Source organism: Triturus cristatus, chromosome 2_1 (genome assembly GCF_964204655.1).
Source record: "Triturus cristatus chromosome 2_1, aTriCri1.1, whole genome shotgun sequence".
Lineage (NCBI taxonomy): Eukaryota > Metazoa > Chordata > Amphibia > Caudata > Salamandridae > Triturus > Triturus cristatus.
The window spans coordinates 686259718-686279533 of record NC_140581.1 but is presented as its reverse complement, the minus strand read 5'-3'; the positions used below and the strand labels follow the sequence as shown (position 1 = coordinate 686279533).

The 19816-nt window shown below is 44.4% G+C and overlaps 1 long non-coding RNA gene across 1 annotated transcript in view; it reads left to right on the top strand.

The window, feature by feature from the left end:
• The window catches only part of LOC146865763 (uncharacterized), a 65615-nt gene extending 46199 nt beyond the window's left edge, over nucleotides 1-19416 (top strand). The window contains exon 3 of the long non-coding RNA XR_014970337.1: nucleotides 19150-19416. This is a non-coding gene — a long non-coding RNA (uncharacterized LOC146865763). The remainder of the gene's footprint in view (nucleotides 1-19149) is intronic.
• The last annotated feature ends 400 nt before the right edge of the window (nucleotides 19417-19816 follow it).

Sequence of the window (19816 nt, the reverse complement as noted above, 5' to 3'; positions counted from 1 at the left end):
TTTGTGGGGTGGAGCTTAATGTAGGCACTTTGCATCCAGGTCTGGATAAGGTACAGGCAGTGTTTGATGTGTTGGATGTCTGGAGAAGAGGGGACATTCGAGTTGTGGATCATCGGCATTTTAGTATATTTTGAATGGGCTCAATATAGAGGTTTAAAGATGGCAGGGGACAGTATTGAACTGTGTTGGACTCTGCAGTGATAGGAGTCTTTTGGGGTCTGAAGGTGCCATGTGGCTGAACTGGTGTTGGTTAGAAAGGTAGGAGAAGAACCAATGAAGGACCTTTCCAGCGAATCCCATTTACCACTCCAGGGTGTGGATGAGGGTGGGATGGTCGCCTGTGTAGAGGGCAGTTGAGAGCGTTAGTAATATCAGAAGGTGTGGTCATCATCTGTGCTCATAAAGTTTTGTCTATGATGTGTAATGTACCACTCTCCTTGATTCAGTGTGATCTGAAGCTAGGTTGGTAGGCATGTAGGAGATGGTTAGCAATGATGTGATCTTGAAGTTGAGCATAGACTGCTTTTTTGATCATCTTGGTGATCTAGGTGAGTGATGGGCCTGTAGTTGGTGAGATCCTCAGCATCTTGTAAAGTTTTATTTAGGAGTGGAAGGATCTGGCCTGTCTTGAGAGCATCTGGGAAGATGCCCTGATTGAGGAAGGTATTCAGAGTGCTCAGTAGCTTCCCTGGAACTTCCCTGGAGAGAGCTTTGATGAAGGTCTAGGGCAATACATCCTTTAAAAAAAAGCGCTTTGAGAGAGTGGAGTGTGTTAGTGATATCTGTGATAGATAGGGCTTTAAAGGATCACCATTGCAGGATTCCTTAAGAAGAGGTGGGTTTAAGTGGAGAAGCAGGATTAGTGTGCTGTTGCACCTTCTGTATTTTTTCACTGGAGAAGAGGTTGATGTCCTTGCACTTGTCTTTGGAGTGTGGGATGGTGGTAGGGTTAGGCAGAGGGTTGATGCAGGGCTTGATTGTTCTGCTTCTGTTGCTAGTTTCATTGATGCTGTTGGTATATTAGATTTATTTAGCTGATAAGATGAACCATTTATATGAGGCAGAGGGACTTCAACATCACAAGGTAATCAGGAGCTCAGTTTTACTTCCATTGTCTATTCTGTCTGCAGACGGAGCATGTATTGTCAGCGAAGTCTTTACAGTACCAGGTGCTGAAGGTTTTGCCTTGCACTTGTGTATTTTAGTTGGAGCATTCATATCGACATTGTTTTCCAAAAAAGTGTTCAAGCCATTTACAATGGAGGTGGTGTCTGATACGAAGTCGGTAGGGGTAGAGGTGAGTTCAAACATTAGGTTTCTCATGGAAAAGTCTTTCAAGAATGTGAGGGTTAGGTCTTCTCTTTTAGGATTGACCTCGGTTTGTTGGTGCAACACTGAGCAGGGAATCGGATGGTGAAGTGGTCAGTCCTGTCCAGTGGTATTGGAGCTTTCAATTGGATTGTTGGGGATGTGAAGACAAGGTTAAGGATGTGGCCTTTAGAGTGTTGTTTGGGAGATGCGCTGTTTCACATTGAATTTGTCAGTAACTTCTTGGGTTTGTGAGCTTATGTTGTCTGTCAGGTTGAAGTCACTCAAGAGGGTGGTGTGGGTGTGTTGGATGGATAAGGTGGCGCAGAGACGTATTCTCCTTCTTGACTGCCAATCTAGCATTGCTACGTGCTCCTAAGTGGAACAGTAGATACAGTGGGATAATATGTACCTAGAGGGAGATTGTGATACTGGCAATAAAATCTGTACTGAACTGGGGTTCTGTAAGTTTTACATGCAATTAATATGCAGTCAAGGGAAAATGGCATGGCAGCATGTATCTGAGAGGAGCATTGTGAAGCAAACATGGCAATAGTAAAACCCCACACAACCACACAAGTGCTCAATTAGATCATTTAACTGTTACTCTCACTCACACACAAACGTACCATACAATCACACCAATGCATTATTACACACTCCACCAACAGTCAGAAACTCATATCACATACTATTACACCCTAAAACAGTCCAAACACATATTCACAGAACATCATACAGACCCCATCACTCAAACACACACTCAGGTAAGCCAGCACTGCTGCTGCATATGCTGTACTTAGCGTGTGTGCTTGGCACATAGATTTTCGGATAATGCACACATGATTGCTCTAGGGGACATTTTCACTGTCTAGAGGATTTAAAATGAGTTGCCACTAGGACTGGCAACATGAGGTGACACATTCTCAACAGCAGATGCGGCAACAGCAATCTTGACATACTGAGCTAATGATTCAGTAAGTGGTTGCTAGGGAAGAAGAGGCAACAGCAACCACACAAAAACAAACTTCCCCCATATTGTGCTCGTCCGTCTACAGTTTGAATATTTGTGTAAAGCATGAGGATGAGGAGAGCAGACGCCGTTTCCGAAACCATATCAATTGTGAAAAACCCCTCAATTTGCATTTGGAGGGCTCGTGACCACATAGGGAAAACAAGATGCGTCTGAAGAATGCAAATAGTGGGGAGAATATGTGCGTGCCAGAGGCAGCCGAAGCTTCAGTCATGACGACATTAACCATTCTTTGGCACACATCACTCTGGTGGCACGGCTTGGAAAGTCAAGGCCCAGCTTTGTAAGAATATGCACTCCAGAGGGCAGTAAGTCTAAGAGATATTGCAAGGCTTGGGCCTAGTCTTTCTTTTAATTCAATACAGGTTCTTACTAACACGTTGCTTTCTCTCCCTCTCTTGTAGAGACCTTCAGAGCAAGGGTGCTGTTGTTTGCTTTTCTTCTGGGCTTAAAAAACACACAGTTAAGTGATGGTCTTTATTGATCATTGGCAGCTGCCGCCTCCAATCCCCTCACAAATATCCTCTGTTTTACTTTGAAGGGGTTCCTATCAAATATGTTCTTCTGAGATGTTAGTATTTGATTTGCAGTAAAAATTCTTGTAGGATGTAGAGACAACTTTATAGGGAGTTTGATTGTTTTGACCTATACTGCCAAATTCCAATTTCCTCGTGTGTTGACAGGTAATGTAGTCAGTCTCCATATAAGCTGCAGTATGTAATGCCCATCTCTACGTGCTTAGCAACTGGTATGGACAGTTCCCAGTAAGGTGTGTACCCACTTTCCACCTCATCTTGCCCTATCCCCTCCTGCATCCCTTCATAGGCCCTCAAGCATTTTTATGGGATGAGGAGGAGTGGGAGGACAGATTGTGGTCGTCGTATGGGGTGCTGGGGCAGCCTGCAGGCTTTGCATAAAGAGGCTTTGTGAAACTACCACCGTGGCAGTATCCTTAACATGCAATTACTGCACGGGTCCTGTCCCTGTAAGTTCAGTAACCTGCACCAATCTAAGCACCTTGAGTAACAGCATAGGCCCCTCTGAGCATTAGCCTAGCACACTGAATACCCCAAGGCACAGTGAAACATCACCGGCACATGGGGCTCTGTTAATATCGTTCAACATATTTAACGGCTGGCATACAGAGCAGTAGCACTCTAGCCCACACTCTAGTACAGTAGTTCTTAACCTGTGGCCCGGATACCCCTTGGGGTCCGTTGCGCCTATTTAGGGGGTCCATGACTGTATAGAAAACGAAATATTATTAATAGATTATTAAAGTGTATATAAATAAAGAAACAAAATGTAAAAATAAATATTTTCAAAAGGTTTTGTAGATGCAAAGGATTTTAAAACTGAAGGCTAAAAATGATGTTGGTATCCTCAGATTGATTTGTGGGAGCAGTGCAAGTGCATCAAACAGAATGTAGCACGGACGATGGTTGGCCTCAATTGAATTTAGAAAAACTTCAATCTTCCTATTAATTTTTTTTTTTACATTTGTTCGTGAATTAAATCAGATATTTCACAATTTGTGTATTTGTTGGATGAATGCTATTTAGGCCAGATTAAGAGTGGGAGCCCCTCAGACATCATCCCGGCCAGAATTGTACCGATAGTAGGTAAGATTCTTAGCCCACAGATTCAATGTCTCGTGAATCTCTCATTGATGGAGGGTCAAGTTCCTAGGGAATGGAAGAAAGCATTAGTAAGGCCTATCAGGAAAAACCCCTCCATTCCCTGGACTGATATGTCTAATCTTAGGCCTATCTCCTTACTTCCTTTTTTGGGGAAACTTATAGAGAAACATGTCAATAAACATGTATCAAACTATATTGAACAGACTGGTAGGCTAGACAGCTCTCAGTTTGGCTTTAGACCAAAACATAGTACCGAATCTGCCCTGTTATCGGTGACAGATGATCTTCACATGTACCAGGACAGAGGATATTCTGTTATCCTGGTACTATTAGATTTGTCGGCAGCGTTCGATACGATATCCCATAAAATCTTAATCGAACGCTTGACTATGATCGGCATTGAGAGTACAGCACTAGCCTGGTTAAAGAGTTTTTTATCTAACCGTACCCAAGCTGTCAACATGGGCTCATTTCGGTCGATTGAGACTTGCATCACGAAGGGGGTGCCACAGGGCTCCTGTCTGAGCCCGACTCTTTTTAACATCTATGTGGCACCCCTGGCCAGAATTCTGAGAGACTTTGGGTTCATCCCCGTCTCCTACGCGAATGATACCCAGCTCTTATTCCCTTTCAAAAAGCTCACACATGAAGTGAAGACAGCCTTTTCCGAAGGCATGAAGGCTGTGGCAAATTGGATGACATTGAACTATCTCCAATGCAATGTAAATAAGACCGAAGTTGTGCTTTTTGGGGAGGTAAGAACGTTGTGGACACCGGACTGGTGGCCGTGTGAGCTTGGCCAAGTGCCAGAACCTAAACAGGTAGTAAAAAACCTAGGGGTTCGTCTCGATCGAGAGCTCACTTTCAAACAACATGGCAACTGGGTGGTTGGCCAATGTTTCCATGTTATTGGACTCCTACGAAAAGTCTTTCCAATTTTACCGGACTCCATCAGAAAAACCCTGGTACAGGCACTAGTGTTGAGTCGCCTGGATTACTGCAATGGACTTTTGCTGTCAGCCAATGAGAGTGTCCTAGCAAAACTCCAGGTGATACAAAATACTGCAGCGAGGCTTGTGCTGAACGCCCCTCCAAGAACGCCATCAAAGCCCCTCCTGGATAAATTACACTGGCTTTCAGTCCGCAAGAGAATACATTTTAAGACTTGTTGTCTGATCCATAAGAGCCTACATGGATGTGGACCTTCCCATTGGATGGATAAATTTATCCCATACAATCCCACACGTTCTCTCAGGTCAAGTAGCCAACTTTTATTGAAAATACCAATCACAAAGAAGGTCAGACAAGGTGGCAAAGCTCTTTCGGTTGTCGGACCAACTTTGTGGAATAAACTTCCTCTTGAGCTCAGGCAATGTCCAGAACATCTTAATTTTAGAAAAAAACTCAAAACATTTTTATTTTAATTGAATTGAACTGTATGCTAATCTGTTGCTGCTGGTTTCTCTTTCTTTCTATTTTTCTTTTCTGAGCGCAGAGATACTCTGTATAGAGTCGATTCTAGCACGTTACAAACTATAAATAATAATAATAATAAATAATAATGCTTCTTTCTGTATTTTTGTGCATTGTTTTGCAGTTCAGATCATCGAAATTGCTTGAGCTGGGATCTCCGGATTCCAAAAGTGACTCAGTGGGAGGTCCCCGGACTCCCAGTAATAATTAAGTGGGGGTCCACAGAAGTCAAAAGGTTAAGAACCACTGCTCTAGAATACTAGAGCCACGCTCCATATGTGTATTGAATTTACATTGGCATCTTAGTACCTCGACAAATAATACTAGCATTTCCAGTGGTGTTCCTGGGGTACTGATTGGCACAGCAACAATAATGGGCATTATGTCCTGGATAGCATTTAAAAATAGGGACATTTTATATGATCACACTCACACTGTATCAAATAAACTGTGCCCCTGCTGTGGTACAAATATCTGACTGCTGTGCATCTAGCATCTGGTATCGAACACACAGTTTCCAGGAGCTGTAGAAATGAATTACTTCCAGGAGAAGTAAAGATTCTGAGTATTCGAGCAGGTCATGAAATATTGGAATATTTTATTGCTTACCTCTGAGAACTCCCTGCAAAACCATGAACTTTAAGCAAACCTGGGTGAAAAAGTGGCTTTCAAGCTTGCAAGTAGCAGTTGGGCTAGCTAGAGTGAAAAATGAGCACGTTCACTCTCAGGCTGGTATCAAAAGTGCTGATCTGATTTTTGAAGGTTTATTGAACGTTCAGAAAGTAGACTCCTGGTTGGTAACCCATTTGGAAAACAACGCATTTCCCTAGAACCTGTGGATCCTGCCAGTAGAGTTACTACACATCATACTGATTCACCTCCACTTCCCTGCCTACTCCAAACGGATCCGTACCTGTGCTTCACTGCACGGCTGCTGATTCTGTTGTCAGTACATGCTGTACAATATCAAATAGGGTAAGAAACTGATCAGATGAGGCTCAACTAGTCCTGTTGTTGTGTCAATACTTTCTACTTTTGCCTTGAAATCTTTCCTGACTTATCTCTTCCTGTTTGCCTTGTGTCTTACCCTTCTGTCTCTATAGCAAGCTTCATGTATGACCTGCATGTGTTTTGCCTCTAGTTCGTTTTTACTGTATGGCGAGAGCGGCATCCATATTGTTGCCATTATCTCAACTTTGTGACATCCCTATTTTGTGTTCATTCTGACTCTTTTCTCATTCATGCCAAATAAATCCTAACATGTCAATACACTCTCACTGACAAGTGACTTTTGCATATCCTGTTGTTGACTGTATTTTTCTAATTCACCTTTATCTAGTCTTGAAATCTCCAATATTGAAACTTCAAGAGGTAACCAAGTATCATACTCTATAGTACAGCTGCCTACAACTAAACACTAACAAAACGGAAGTACTCATCATGGGCCCAAACCCAGACGCCTGGAACGACACCTGGTGGCCCCCCGCCCTGGGAAGCCCGCCTACCCCCACGGACCACGCATGCAACCAGGGAAGCATACTGGACTCAGAGCTCAAAATGGACCGCCAGATCAACTCCGTCTCGTCCTCCTGTTTCCACACCCTCCGCCTCCTACGTAAGACCTTCAAATGGATCTCCCTCGAACACAGATAAACCGTCACTCATGCCCTGGTCACCAGCAGGCTCGACTACGGCACACAATCTATGCCGGAATAAACAAAAACCTGACCCGCAAGCTACAGAACATCCAAAACGCCGCCGCAAGACTGGTCCTCAACCTGCCAAGGGACTGCCACATCTCTCAGCACTTTGCTCACACTCCACTGGCTCCCCATCGAAGCTAGAGTCACCTTCACAATGCTAACCCACGCTCACAAGGCCCTCCATGACACCAGACCAGCATACCTGAATAGCCGACTCAAATTCCACGCACCCCAAAAGACCCTATGATCAGCCCAGCTCTCGTATGCCGTGGTCCCCCGCACCAGAAAGACCAGATCGGGAGGACGCTCCTTCTCCTTCCGTGCGGCCAGAGCGTGGAACAACCTTCCGCTCCACCTCAGACAGATAACATCGCTACCCATCTTCGCAAGAAACCTCAAAACCTGGCTCTTCGACAGACCTCCTCCTTGATGGACTGGAACCTGCGAACCCCCCTCCCCACATCCCCCACCTTGAGACCCTTACGTGTGAGTAGTCGCGCTTAACAAACAACTGATTTGATTTGATTTGATTTGAAACAACTAGTACAGGTTTATCTCATTCTCAGCCTCTCACCTTTCACCTTGTATGTTACCTTGCCTGCGTACTTGCACAAAAAGATATGCCACTTAGCTTTCTGATGCTACAGTATAGAAGCATCTGGTTCCTTGGTACGTTGTTCCAAAGACGCTGAGAGACAAGTAAAGATATTGAGAAGACCAAGGTTTGTCAGTATGATGCATTAATTCCTATAAAGATCAATAAAATGTCAGCCTTGTGTACCTTGGTACACATTCTCTCCAGTCTGTGTCTGTTTGTGGAGCACCCAGCACGTTTTTGGACATCTCTTAGCTACTGCTCTGCAAAAAATAGCTGCTTAGGTCTCACTGTAGTGCAAGCTCGCACATGAACTTGAACGCATGTGTATCACGAGCTCCTGCATATAGGCACTCAAGAGAGGAAAGAACAAAGCCTGGATGCCCTCCCCCCTGACTTCTACCAACCATTTCAAGGAGAACTGATGCCAAAACTGTCTTCTCTGTTGATACACTGCATGAATGTCAAATCGTCCAGGCCTCTTACACTGAGACATTATCACCCTTATCCAGAAGCACGGCAAGGATCCTTGGCTAACTAAAGAGATGACTCCCATCTCTTTGATAAACAATGCTTGTAATTCTGAAGCAAAACATTCTAGCCACCCATTTAGTCTGTTCAAACATACCTGCTACATCCAGACCAATACAGCTTTTCCAAGGCAGAGATCCTCTACACCAGGAGATTCATGGTCAATACCATATGCCCAACAGAGGATTCTTTATACAGAATAAGGTGCGACATCGACCTTGATGTGGTGCAAGCCTTTGATAGAGTGGAATGGGCTTACCTTTTCAAAGAGCTTGAGGGGTATGGACCATGGAAGCCTTATTTTTGACTCAAAATTCTTTATGCCAATCTAATTGTATTAGTACACACTACCTGCAACTTGTCTTCAAGATTCAGGCTTTATAGATGAATGAGACAAACATGTTCAAGAATGCCTTCTTTATTTGCATATTCACTCTTGAACTACTACTAAAGAGAACAAGAAACAACCAAACTATTGAAAGCATCACAATACACACAAGTCTAAGCACGAAGCCTATGTTGATAATGTCCTCTTGTTCATTGATGACCTTGAACACCCTGTTTCATATCCCCTACTAGAAGTGGACTTTTTTGCTTCATGCCTGATACCAGCTCACCCAAGAGAATACCTTCCTATGTCTGACTGATCATTGGCTAAGACTCAGTTTCCCAGGCTGAAAATTTAAATGAAGCCCATAAGCACAATTGTCTTGAAGCACCTTGACTTCAGATTCACCCTAAATCAAGAACGTTTTTTCTGAAATAAAAGAGAACATGCCTTGGCCTCCATTCAGCTTCTCCTGGTGAGCTCTACGTGACACCAGCAAGATAATAATCTCAGCAATAATACTGCATACTATGTCCATGTTTTTATTCATGTGTCCTTCATTATTTTTTCTGGATGCTAACTTTCGATGGAAATGGAGACATTTATACATTTCACTCAAAAAGTCCAGCTTCCAGATTTCAGCCTCTATCAAGACGCAGATAGGCCTGCCCCAGCATTCCAATACTAAAAGCACCCTCTGACGGTGCATTGGCGCCTACAACGGATAAACTTGAAGCCTCTCTAACAAACCATCTATCTCCGATAAGTATATTCTATGGGCAGCAACTAGAAAGCCATCTGCAGCCTCACTCTTCCTGGATCTACCAAAACAGTAACCAACAAGTACATCATACAGCTTTATTTACTAAAGTAGATCAGATGAATGATCGCATTCTGCCCATACTGGAACATAGGGATGAAAAAGAATTCAATAAGAGTTTTTTTTTTAACACAAACTTTATTGAGTTTTTCAGTTGTACATTCAAACAATTGCACCCCCGCCAGTACATACGTATACCCATGCGGCACACCTTCAGAACCCCACAAATCACGTATTGGCTCATGAGTGCCATTCCTCCGTAAGAGTGCACATAGTTATTTAACATCAACATGGTAGGTCATGTGTACCCACTTTTGGTGTGTACCACATTCTGGAATGTAAGCTCACAGTTTAAAGTTTTAAGTAAACACTAATTAACCACCCTGGATCCCTCCCACCACCCCTCCCCCCTCCCGCAGTTAGCTAACTGGGAAACACCATAGATAGCTGCTCAATCAAACAGAGTAGCACGTTTACAATTTCGCCAGAACAGATAGCCCACTACAGTATACCACAGCATACACCAGTGTATCATAGGAACAGTATCCGCCTCCCTCACACAGTTGTTCACCCCATCAGGGAGGTCTACCCAACAGCATAACTCGCAGGTGTTATGGACCAAAGACCGCGTCTAAAAAAACATAAATAAATAAAAAATTTAAAAAGGAAAGGAAAAAGCCCCCCCTTGCAATTATCATACCTCCACTACCTGCGTTGGTGCTTTCCAGCTTTTGAACGCTTCACATAGCATATCCCATGCCATTGCTATCGGTATTTTTCTCTGCCCTCTTTGCTTCTCCCTACGTATCGCAGCGCTTTCGGCAAGGTTCCACTTAATCACTTCGTCCCTCCAAGACTCTAGGTTTGGTGACCTTGCTGCCTTCCACATGCTGGTGATGTGCCTCTTCGCTAGTATTAACGCTAGATTGGCAAAGCATGCCTGCACCTTATATCCCTTGGGTTGAGGGTATAACCCTAATGGAGAGCTCTTTGCTGTGTTCTAAGTGTTTCCACCTACGACATCCGTTAACACTTGCGCTATCTGCGCCCAGTAGTGTGCCAGTGCAGGACATGCCCACAGCATATGTACTAACCCTGCATCAGCCTCTAAACATTTCGGGCAGTTCAAGGGCGAAGCAGAGAACATCTTGTGGAGTCTGTGTGGCGTTAGATATGCCCTCTGTATGATCAGATATTGTATCCATTTAAATCGCGCTTTACGGGACACTGTCTTCGGGTATGCTAGCAGTCTTGTCCATTCTTTGTCCGGCAGGCCATTGGTATTTGCGAAGTTGGTATGGCACATCAGAATGCCCTCCTGAAACAGAGTCCCCACTGTCGTTATCCCCCCTTCCTCCCATTCTGTCATCTGTCCCTGCGTGACTACACCTGATGGTATGGGAAGTCATACGAAAGGGGTATTCAGTGCATAGAGCATGCATGGCCGTGTGTATTTTATAGCATATTTCCAGTACTTCAGTGCTATTTGCAATAGTAGAGAATCAGCGCTATTAATTGGGTGCGTGCTATATAACTTTGCGTGTAATCTACCTTGCGACATCTTTCTGCGAGTGTAGCCTATTTCCTGCAAATTACGGCCCGCAGGCCAGTATGAGAGCTATTGTAGCTGACTCAGCATGCAATAGGCCCTGAAATTCGGGGCTCCCACTCCCCCGGCTGCGGTCCGCATTGTAATTTCTTTAGTGCCACCCTGCGTCGACCCGTGCCCCACACTAATTCTAACAGCAAGGAATCGAGGGCCTGGAACATTTTCGTGGGGATAAATATCGGGATCATTGTAAAATAGTACAGTACTCTAGGCAGCATTATCATCTTTGCAATGGCTAGGCGTATTGTGGTAGACAGTGGCAACATAATCCAGAACGTTACAAGAACTAAATAACATTTAACAATTATTCCAAGTACATATTCCTTTATTATTTCGAGAATTCAAAGATTAATATGTGCTTAACAACTGAGAGGGCATTCGTTTCCCAAAACAAATCCAGAATTAAAGAATTTAAATTCACAGTTATTCAAAGAAAATCGCTCCTGTAATCTTCATCAACAAATAATCCCATGTCTGAATGGGAAGGAACTAGCAGCTGTCCCAGATTTGTCTAGATCACTCTCTCACCCTCTTTTATCCATAAAGAGGACTCTTTCGTTGCTTAGCAAACTTCAAAAAGTCAACCTTTTATCGAGCAACTACTGCTAGTGAATACCACTGTGGAACCCATGCTTTTTTCTGCCCCAAGCTAAACCATTACTGGAGCTCGGTTTAAGTTGTTGGCACCATCAACACACAACTCAACATCTCCCTGAAGAAACTGTATGATTTAACTTTTTAGCCTAACCTAGAAGTCACTGAAATATAATTGTATGTCAGACTATGAACTACAAAGTTATCAATCCACAAAAATATTACCAGAATGTCAATTACCATAATATTGCGAAGGTAAGTATAGATTTACTCTTCTTAACTACCTACCTTGCAAATATTTATTGCATATACTCACCTATATGTACACTTACTGTGGTACATTTATGGTAGTCAACATTTAGGTCACTATATTTTGTTGGATGCCTATTTAAAACGTCATAGTCTGCTGTACCAGTAAGACACGTGCCCATATATTTTCTTACATAACGTCATCGCCCACCTTGACGCTCTTGTTCTCAGTAACATATTTGCAATACCTAGGCCATATGTACATGTATGGATTTGTGCCCCATATACAATCCATTGTTCCTATCTGCGTGCAGTCCCTTACTCATCCCTCTTCAGTAAACGTTGCCTCTATTCTGTTGACTTATTTTCTATTATATTTGTTACTTCAAAATTAAAATAAAGGATTGACATAACAAGGCCCAGTTTAACATTCTTTTCTTTGCAAAATAACCCTTGCCCTCAAACCTTCTTTGAGAGGGCTGTGTTAGTTTACTGTCATGGCTCGCATATTATTTGTAAGATTTATATAGGGATTATAGACATCCATGTATTAATTTCTTATGCTTTGTCTTGCACAGAAACCCAACCCAGACCCCTAACAACACGAAACATGTAGTACTCTATTTTGTTACTGTAGGGCATGCTCCTTCAGTACCATGAAGACTTCCTACCCCAGGAAAGAGAATGTATAATTTCAACAACCAAGAAAATATGGCAGGGAACTAACTAAATTGGGTAATGCCTACAAAGACAAAACTATTCAGACAGTGCAAACGAATTCTATGTCAGGACAGGTTGCTCCGATTATGCTTTCTCATTTCTTAATTAGAAATGCTCAGCAGCCAAAAAAAACACAGTAGATAAAGAGGAAAACTACAGTACCCATAAACACCAGGGTATCACGTGACCAACCATAGAGACCATAGTATAAAAGGTCATGTAGAAAGTATCACGTCCTCTTTCTTTGCTGCTCCGCAGCCAGTTAAGTGTATTTTCTTTATTTGTTAATGCGTATATTGCTTTGTTCTAAGATTGCATTTTATGCCTGTTAAATGCCCCTCGGGCACTTTATGTAGGCGCGTTGCCGCGTTGTTGTTACTTCTGTTTCCATGGTTCTGCGAGCACTCCGTTTTGCCCCGTAGCGTATTTTCTCCGCTCACCGCTTTTCCTTTGTTGCGGGGAGCGTGAGGTTTCCACCTTCCCTAAGCCGGGCGCATCGCGCCCGCGTCTTTCATTTCTTGTGGAGAGGGAGACAAGGGGCTTGGAGGCTCGCGCTTTGCCTGCGAACACTCCGTTTTGTTTGCATACCGGGCGGCCGTTTCCGCGCATGTGCGGCGGCCATATTGTTTCAAAAACGGACGATTTTTCGTCAGAGGAAGGTCGCATTAAGCGCCCATTGCCCACAGCCTGTGTATTTTGCCCCACATACGCCCATTTGTTATTTAAAGCTTTTGGGCTGTACAATTTATCATAGGCTTTGCCTAGAGTGACAGTTTTTTCTGTGACAGCAAGCCCTCCCTCCACGTTTAATACTTGTACTGTGTTCAGGCTTCTGCCTGCACTTTTGGCTTGCTGTGGTTTTTTTTTCACTTCCCCTGCATTGTGCCTTTGGCCATTATTGATTTGTGTCATCTCTGTGGGCATTAAACTTTACTGCACTTCGGTGTCATAATGGAGGATTATTATGAAGATGACTATTATTATGACGATGATGCCTCTGGCTCTCTGGAGCACGATTTGGTTGAGGCTTTGGATCAGGGAGTACAACAGTCAGTTAATAAGGCGCTTGTTCGTGCAATTAACCCCTTAAAACGTAATTTGTCTCTCTATGCTCAACAACAAGGCTGGTTGCCACCTGGTCGTGCATCCTCTAAATCTCCTAAGAATCCACACAAATCTGACTTTCAAAAGTTGGCTAAAAGTTTGTCTTCAGACAGGTCGTCTCCTAAAGCGACGGCTGGGACTTCGTTTTCCGCCTACCCTGATACTGATGCTGATGACACTCATTCCTCCACTTCCTCTGAACTGGATCCTCCTCCACGGAAAAAGGCTCGTAAGGACCACTTCGTGGACGCTCCCTCACATCCCCCTATACTTACTTTTGAACCCTCGGATTTTGTTCATCCAAACTCCTCTTCTTGGTTGCCATCTCCTGCAGTGGCAGAATATGTTCAAGCTCATATTCGCCAACCTTTTGAAAAGGATGTCAGGGCTCGCCTGAGATCCGAGTGTCCACGCCCCGATTTGGCTGACCATTTGGCCGAAACCCCAGAAGTGGATCCTACGATGGTCACATATCTCAAAAAGTACGCCAAAGACCCCAAGAAAGGTCTTGACAGGTCCTGGTATTCCTGCCAAGACAAAGTGTTGGACTTATTGGGCCCGCTTACTAAAATCCTGGATCTTGGTGTTCTCGCCAAGGAATCTTCAGCCCTTGTTGATCCTGATGAGCTCATTGAATGGTCCCAGAGGGCTATTTGCCAGTTGGGAAATGCCAACTGCGCAATTTCTAGCGAGCGACGCCGTTCCATTCTCCTTAAACTCGATCCAAAGCTGGCGGAGCTCTCATCTTCTGAGTCCGGCCCCTTGGCTCAAGGACTGTTATTTGGTCAGCCGTTCCTGAAGGAGCTTACACACTTTGTGGCCACCTTCAGTGGCCTTGACAAGGCTCAAGCCTTGCTGCGGCGAGTGTTTCGGCCGGTTTTTGCAAAGGCCGGACAACATAGGGGGCGCTCGTTCGGCCGTGGCTCTCAACAGAATTCCCAGAGAGGATTCCAGTCCCACAGAGGGGGTGGTCAGGACTCCGGTTTCACTACCCGTTCCAACTTCTATCCCTCTCGCAAAGGGAAAGGACAGTTTAGGAAAGGTCGATTCGGAGGACACCAAGGAAGTCACCAGGACTCCAAGACTTCAGGTGAGGTTAATTCCAGCTTCCAAGGTGGTTTTGGGGGGCAGGATCCAATTTTTTCTCCACAATTGGCATCTAATCTCCAACGATGCTTGGGTGCTGGAAACGGTTCAGGGTTACAAGATAGAGTTTTACCAGCCCCAGCCTCAAATCCTCCCTCCAACCCCGTTGTTTTTCTCCCTTCAGGATCAGGAGTTAATTTCAGCAGAAATAGATTCCCTTCTCGCAAAAGAGGCAATCCTTCGAACGACCCGTCATCCAAGAGGTTTTGTGAGCACGGTGTTTCTGGTTCAGAAACGAGGGGGCGGATCCCGTTTGGTTCTCATTCTAAAGGAATTCAACGGAGGGGTAGTTTACCGCCATTTCAAAATGGAGGGGATCCATCTGTTGCGAGATCTTCTTCGGGAAGGGGATTGGATGGTTCGCCTAGATCTCAAAGATGCGTATTTGTCGATTCCAATCTTCAGCCCCCATCGTCGGTTTCTTCAGTTCCAATGGCAGGGGGACTGGTTTGAATACAAGGTTCTCCCGTTCGGCCTCTCGTCAGCTCCTTGTGCTTCACGAAGCTTCTGAAGCCCGTCGTGGAATGCTTGCGTGCTCGAGGTGTCCGCATGATTGTTTACTTGGACGACATTCTGATCATGGCAGATTGTCCACGCAAGTTGATTTCTCATCTGGAATGGTCGATCGACCTGTTACAATCTCTAGGATTTCTGGTGAATCCTCAGAAATCTGTTTTTCATCCCATCTCAAGTGATAGACTTTCTAGGTTTCCAGGTCAATTCTCTGACCCGTCAACTTCTCTTACCCAATCAGAAGATTCACTACATCAAGAGGGAGTTGGCTTCGATTATCTCCAAACAGACTGTATCGTTGAGATCTATAGCACTTGTCGTCGGACTATTGGCGTCTTCGATTCAGGCGATTTTCCCGGGCCCTCTGCATTACAGGGCGCTTCAACGGTTGAAGATCCGTCATCTCCAGAACGGCCTTCGCTATTCCGATCAAATTCCTCTCTCAGAGGAAGCAAGGTGGGAGATGCAATGGTGGTTAGACCACATGGAAGCCTGGAATGGGCGAGCCCTGTTCGGCTCTTCTCCGGAGATAGTGATAGAGTCCGATGCCAGCCTGTGGGGCTGGGGAGCCCGGTGCGGTCCAATATCGACGGGGTGTCGGGGGGAACAACCTTTACAACGCAACTTTTACAACGCACTACCATTACAACGCATTTTTTACAACGCATAATCCATTACAACGCATGACATTACAACGCATGACACTACAACGCATTTTTAAAAACTACCTTTACAACGCATTCCATTACAACGCATACTACCATTACAACGCATACCATTACAACGCATAATATTACACTATACTATCCAACACTTACCCTACTGATGCACCCCCTGGAGTTAGAATAGTAATTTTTACCCCTATACTATCCAACACTTACCCTACTGATGCACCCCCTGGAGTTAGAATAGTAATTTTTACCCCTATACTATCCAACACTTACCCTACTGATGCACCCCCTGGAGTTAGAATAGTAATTTTTACCCCTATACTATCCAACACTTACCCTACTGATGCACCCCCTGGAGTTAGAATAGTAATTTTTACCCCTATACTATCCAACACTTACCCTACTGATGCACCCCCTGGAGTTAGAATAGTAATTTTTACCCCTATACTATCCAACACTTACCCTACTGATGCACCCCCTGGAGTTAGAATAGTAATTTTTACCCCTATACTATCCAACACTTACCCTACTGTTGCACCCCCTGGAGTTAGAATAGTAATTTTTACCCCTATACTATCCAACACTTACCCTACTGATGCACCCCCTGGAGTTAGAATAGTAATTTTTACCCCTATACTATCCAACACTTACCCTACTGTTGCACCCCCTGGAGTTAGAATAGTAATTTTTACCCCTATACTATCCAACACTTACCCTACTGTTGCACCCCCTGGAGTTAGAATAGTAATTTTTACCCCTATACTATCCAACACTTACCCTACTGTTGCACCCCCTGGAGTTAGATTAGTAATTTTTACCCCTACACTATCCAACACTTACCCTACTGTTGCACCCCCTGGAGTTAGAATAGTAATTTTTACCCCTACACTATCCAACACTTACCCTACTGTTGCACCCCCTGGAGTTAGAATAGTAATTTTTACCCCTATACTATCTAATACTTACCTTAAATGTAATTTAATATTATGCGTTGTAATGGTATGCGTTGTAAAGGTAGTATGCGTTGTAATGTTAATGCGTTGTAAAGGTATTTTTTAAAAATGCGTTGTAGTGTCATGCGTTGTAATGTCATGCATTGTAATGGATTATGCGTTGTAAAAAATGCGTTGTAAGTGCATGCGTTGTAAAAGTGTGCGTTGTAACGTCATACATCCGGGTGTCGGTGGTCTCTTCACGAGTTGACTCTCCACATAAATTGCCTGGAACTCCTGGCGGGGTCCTTTGCGATCCGTTGTTTCACTCCCCTTCGATCCAACTGTTGCATTCTTCTCCGCATGGACAATGTGTCCGCGGTTCGTTATGTCAACAAGTTGGGCGGCACGAAATCCAAGATATTAGCGGAGATCGCCAAAGACTTTTGGCATTTTTGTCTACTAAAGAAGATCACTGTTATTGCTGAATACATTCCTGGTTGCAACAATCAGATTGCGGACTGGAATTCGCGTCACCTTCGGGATTTCAGCGATTGGAGGCTTCATCCTCGCATTTTCCGTTCTCTTCGTCTGGTTTGGGGCCAGGGTCACATCTACCTGTTTGCTTCTCGCCTCAACACTCAGCTTCCCCGGTTCTTCAGCTGGAGGCCGGATCCGGAAGCCCTGGCCACGGACGCATTTCTTCAGACCTGGCCTCCCCTTCTGTGCTACGCCTTTCCCCCGTTCATGATGATTCCCAGAGTCCTGGCTTGCACAAAGCGTTATCAGTCGGAACTGATTCTGATTGCTCCTCTGTGGAGGGCTCAAGCTTGGTTCCCAGTTCTCCTGGAAATGTGTTGTGCAGTGCCGCTCCTTCTTCCCCAGAAGTGGAATCTCTTGCTGGACCCTCTCGGCAATCCGCACCCCCTGATTCAGTCAGGCTCTCTCCGTCTTCTGGCATGGCGACTTTCGGGGACCGTTGGACGGTCCCAGGCCTTTCACGAGACGCTTTCAAGTTTATAAGTGGATCTTGGGCACCCAACACTCATAAACGCCACTCAAGCTCCTGGAAGCGATGGTGTCCTTGGTGTGTTCAATGGGAAACTGATCCCGCTGCGGCGGATGTATCTCTGATCATTAACTTTTTAGCGTCTCTTGCTTCCTCCGGTTTGGCTTATCGGACGGTTAATAATTTCCGTTCCGCCATTTCGGCAGGCCACGTTCCCATTGATGGTAAACCCGCGGGTGAACATCCTTTGATTACTAAATTGCTTAAGGGTATCTGTCTGGCAACTCCCCCAGGGTCCTAAGTACGTGTCTTTATGGGATGTATCCATTGTTTTGAGGTTCTTGGAAGCCTGGCCTTCCAATTCTTTGCTTTCCCGTAAACAACTATCAGCCAAACTGACCATGTTGTTATGCCTGGTTTCTTGCAAACGGGTGTCTGATGTTCGGGCTTTGGACTTGGCAGGTCGCAGTTTTACACCTGAGGGTGTCACTTTTGGTCTTTCCAAATGTACCAAAACAAATACTTCCTCGATTACCTATCCTTCTTTTCCTAATCATCCCAACCTTTGCGTTGTCCAATGCGTCAAGGATTATGAGGTATGTACTGCTCCTTTACGTTCAGATATGCATGGTCAACTGTTGATTGCTTTACAGAAGCCTTTTCGGCCTGTTACCCCAGCTACATTGGCTCGCTGGGTTAGATGGCTCATGTCTGAAGCCGGCATTGATGTCTCTATTTTTGGTGCTCATTCGGCACGTGGGGCTATAGCTTCTAAGGCATTCTCGATGGGTGTTACTTTGTTTGATATCATGAAGGCCGCAGATTGGTCTTCTGATTCTGTGTTTAAAACTTTTTATTACAAACCAATTGATCATATTGCTTCTGTGGTGGTGGATAAGCTTTGAACAAGCATAATCGGAGCCTCCTGTCCTGACATAGAATTCAAAATTTGCGATCATACGTGACAAGAATTTTCAATTCTATTAAGGACAAGGAGGCGAGGATTATCCCACCCGTTTCTATTGTTTTCTGCACATATTATGCATTTATACTGTTGCTTTTTACATATGCATTATGTTTAGTGTGCTTAATTATTTCTCTAACCCCCCCCCTATTGTGATTTCATACTACCTATATTGGATGTGTATTACGGCAGTCTGTATCTTTTTAGGTTCTGACCCGAAGTAACGGTGTTGCTGCTCCTCTGGTTTATCCTGCTTTCGATGCTCTTCTGTTTCCGAGGTTCTACTGCCGTCGAGTCCTGGGTTCTTCAAGGTGGACTTTCTGCTGCTGCTGATGGTTTTTTCTATTCCTGATGTTCAACGTTGTTCTTGGACTTCCTGTTTTAATTGAACTGTTTTCCTCAACAAAGAAAGAGGACGTGATACTTTCTACATGACCTTTTATACTATGGTCTCTATGGTTGGTCACGTGATACCCTGGTGTTTATGGGTACTGTAGTATTTCTTTTTACCTACTGAGTTTTTATTGGCTGCTAAGCATTTCTAATAAAGAAATGAGAAAGCATAATCCTCGCCTCCCTGTCCTTAATAGAATTGAAAATTCTTGTCACGTATGTTCGCAAATTTTGAATTACCTGCATATTTTCAGAGAAGCATCAGAGGCTGAGTGCAGGAAGCCAGTCACATCCTAGACAATGATTTGCAACTGCCGAAGATGCGCTTGTGCCCAACCTGGGCGCGTGCTAAGGGGAAGGAGGAATCTGCGTCACTGAATGGGTGAGTGCGGCTGACCTCCCGGAACAAATTACAGATGTGGCAGGATAGGTACTCCCGACTGGTAAACAGATACGGTATAACACCACCATCACGTGGTAT